The sequence below is a fragment of the Musa acuminata genome, chromosome BXJ1-9, assembly GCF_036884655.1.
Source record: "Musa acuminata AAA Group cultivar baxijiao chromosome BXJ1-9, Cavendish_Baxijiao_AAA, whole genome shotgun sequence".
Lineage (NCBI taxonomy): Eukaryota > Viridiplantae > Streptophyta > Magnoliopsida > Zingiberales > Musaceae > Musa > Musa acuminata.
This window is the reverse complement of record NC_088335.1, coordinates 31,738,624-31,742,611: the sequence shown is the minus strand read 5'-3', so window position 1 is coordinate 31,742,611 and position 3,988 is coordinate 31,738,624. Positions and strand designations below refer to the sequence as shown.

The 3,988-nt window shown below is 38.0% G+C and overlaps 1 long non-coding RNA gene across 1 annotated transcript; it reads right to left on the bottom strand.

Annotated features, from left to right (window-relative positions):
- Positions 1-697: 697 nt before the first annotated feature.
- LOC135594314 (uncharacterized) lies at positions 698-3,364 on the bottom strand. Its single transcript, XR_010480060.1, has 2 exons — positions 2,683-3,364; positions 698-976 (listed from the first exon to the last, which is right to left on the bottom strand). It is a non-coding gene; the product is annotated as an uncharacterized LOC135594314 (long non-coding RNA).
- Positions 3,365-3,988: the final 624 nt, after the last annotated feature.

Genomic DNA, 3,988 nt, shown 5'->3' with positions numbered 1-3,988 from the left:
CTAGGAAAATTTCAACAGTTATCATGGAAAATCTTAGCTGCTATTATGCTTCCGCAAGATGGTGCTCCTGTCAAGGATGTTGATCTTGGATCGATGTGAGGAAAATAGTTTACGGGCAAGAGGCTTCGTGAGTGAGTCTGCTAGTTGATCAGTCGTATATACGTGAGAAACACGTAGTTGATGTTTGACAACTTATTCTTGTACGAAGTGAAAGTCGATGGCTATGTGCTTCATGCGTGAGTGGAATACTAGATTGGCGCATAGGTAAGTGACTCCAATATTATCACAATATATTGTAATAGTAGAGGTAGGGTGATGTCAAGTTCTTTGAGTAGATTCATGACCCAATTGAGTTCTACAGCAACGGTTGCAATAGCACGGTATTCAGCTTCATTTGTAGATTGTGTAACTGTCTTTTGCTTCTTAGGACTCCAACTGATTGGATTAGCTCTAAGAAAAATAATATACCCTAATATTGTCACGCCCCTAAAAATATCCATGATATTTAAATTTTTTTTTGCCACAACTAACCCAGGATCCAAACACACATTTGAGGTCACTAAGAAAAACATTCGGATCAAAAATTTCACTTCTATAATCTATCAATTCATAACCCTGTGCAATTCATAAACATAGCACACATCACTCGATAATTTATACAATCTGAACTCAACTCATCAAAATAAAAACCACAATGTAAATCCACAAGTGGGGAAATCTATGCAGTCACCACAATCATCGATTTACCATAAGTTCATATCATTACACGAATTTAATTTAACATTCCAAAACCCTATGCATGAGGGATCCTTTAACTTACACAAAATCCACAGGTTTAGATTCATAGTCACATTTCATTAGATGCAAGGTAGCTTATACACAACTACATATATGCTAACAAAAGTTCTGCCCAACGTCTTCTAAACTTTCCGCTGCCTCAGCCCATTCTTAACATTTAAGCAAGAGTTACGCTATCCTGAAAAATTTATCAACAAATGGGGTGAGCATAAAGAGCTCAGCAAGTGACTAACATATCCATATCAAAATAGTACAATTTCCAAAGAGATGCAGTTTTCAAACACGAAGCAGAATATACGATTTCGTATACATAATATCATTAGGAGCAGAATCATAATTGTCCTTTTTAATCATACATATTTGGATTCCTGACAGATGGGGCATAGAGTAATTGGAGCATATCAGAAACAAAGGAAACATATCGGAGCTTATCAATGGCATTTAAAATGTTCCAAATCACATCAACGACATATGGAACATTACGAAGCAAAATCAACAGTGAATGAAGCATTTCAGAGCATATCAAACTCATATGTCATACAGAAGCTCAAACGTCGTCCTTGACGTTGCAATCATATCATAACTATCCAGAGCACGAACAGAAATAACTCACCAAAACTCTAGATGTCATATCAAACATATAGAGGGTGTAGTGGGATCTCAGTCAGAATGTGATTCATCCATTTCTGAATGACCACCTGACAAAAGTCTCCCACGTCTGGGAGCTCCATCCACCCACGTCTAGGTGAAGTCAAAGGGGGCCGGCAGAGCATCGCAGGCTCTAAGCAATATCCCACATAGCGGGACCCCACATAGCGGGCAAATAAGCGCATACCAGAATATCCCACATAGCGGGCAAATCAGCGCATACCCTTTACCATTTCTGGCAAAGGTCCAGACAATCCCACACACCAGAGTACAAGAAGGCAGTTTCAACAAATTGCAGCATATAACGGAAGCACACGCGGAACAACCAAACGTACATGTGCCTTTTCAAAAACAATGTGATGCAAGGAACAAATCTCTCACAAAAATATTCATTTTAGGGAAAGAATTGAAAGCAAGAGTGTACAGGGATTCTAAGCAATCGTAACCAGCTCAATTCCAATAAGAAGGTTAGGCGAATTCAAGTATCCAAAGGAAATGAAACAGAATACGCGAAATCGACCAAAGCTCGATTTCGGACAGAATTCCAGTGGCACATCCAACAAATATTTCAAAATAACAAATATGCTCCAATACTCATAAGAAGGCTATGGTCGAACCATATATCAATCTATATTCGGATGGAACAGATTTCATATGAAACAGGGCTCCCAACACAGAGTTACCTCTGATTTGGTAACAAAAGGTCAAAATCACAATCACTATTTTGCAGAATTTATAAGGTCGGATTCAACAGACGATAGGGTGGGCAATTGAACTCCAAAATTTTCAAACTATATGTCAAAAGAAAGATTTTCAAGTCTAGTTTCAAATAAAATCAGTTTGGTACAAACCAGAATTTTCAACAGGGAGTTATAGGCGTTTTAGTATCGAAAGGTCAGAAATCTTGAACTCTGTTTTACAGCGTCTGTAGGCTCTTTTGAAACAAATTTTTGGGTAAGTATTCGGTGTCCAAAATCTACAAAATCGGTGTTAAAAGAAATATATACGAGTCTAATTTCAAACAAAAATAGTTCCTGCCTGAATCCTCATTCTGTACTAAAACTTATAGCTGAAACAGTGCTTAGGGGTCAGTTTACCGAAAAAAAACTTTCAGATTCCATGGTTTTATGTCCAAGGAGAGACATATCAGTTTCTAAATAGAAATCTTCCAATTTATTTTGAATCAACATAAAAACAGAGTCTAATACTGCTGTAGGATGGGGTTAGAACACTTGCCTTTGCAAATTTTGACCCGAAGTAACAAGATTAAAGCAAAAACCCTAAAAGCCCCAAATTTTCTTTCTCTTCTCCTTCTTCTTCTTCTTCTTCTTCTTCTTCTTTTCTTTCCCTGATCACCCACGAGCTGCCTCCTCTGCTTCCTTAACAACGAAGGCAGAGAGGCTTAAGCGGTGGAATTTGTCATTTGGTGCATTTTGCAGTTTAGTCCTTGTTTTTATCATATTCACGATTAGGTCCTTAGGGTTTACATATAGGTCCTCAGATTCTTTCTTTTTTTTTTTTTTTTTTTTTTTTGAACAGATCTCCCAAATCTTAAAAATAAGTTACCTCTGATTCATACTCTATTTCTTTTGTCAATTAAAATAGATGCTTACATTATCACCAAAAATTTATACGAACATTCGGAATTGAGGGGTGTTACAAATATGGATGTTCTGTCATCAAAATTCCTTGCCCAATCAACATCAACAAAAGCATGGAGATGAAGGGGAGAGTGTTTGCGGAAGAAGAGGCCATGATTGAGAGTCCCGTGAAGATATCGTAAGATTCTTTTAACTGCAGACCAATGTATAGTAGATGGTTGATGCATGAATTATGATAATTTATTGACCGCAAATGAGATATCAAGGCGGGTGAGAGATAAGTACTGTAAGGAGCCAAGTACTTGTCAATATTGAGTTGGATCCATAGCAGGGCTTCCATCACATAGTTTGAGTAACTCGCTAGTAGATAGAGGAGTTGTAACTGCTTTTGCATCTTGCATGTTCATCTTTTATAATAGATCTTGAATATATTTTCTTTGTGATAGGAAGAGTCCCGAAGACGTGTATGTTGCTTCTACTCCTAAAAAATAGCTCAAGAGTCCCAAATCTTTAAGAGAGAATCGATCTGCTAAATGCTTGAGGAATGCCCTGATTTTCATAGGATTGTTGCTCGTGACAATAATATCATCTATATATACCAGAAGATATATTATATTATCACTTTAGTAACGGAAAAATAGCGAGATATCAAACTTAGAGTTGATGAAGCCAATTGATGTTGCTGGAGGTGCCTCGAAGGGATCATTTGGCTTGCCCAATTGTGAGCAGAGGCTTGTTGACTAGATCAGGCTTCACCAACGATGCTGAGGTGGAATGTGTGGCCATAGACAGACAGCGACTGGAGTCATGGAGATAGAATAGTCGGAATTGAGGTTCCCTCAATTTGCCAAGAACATTGATCCTACCAAAGGTGTTGGAGGTTGCAACAATGGATGAGGAAGAGGATGGGTTTCAGTACCGCTGGCTAGGAGGACACCCTT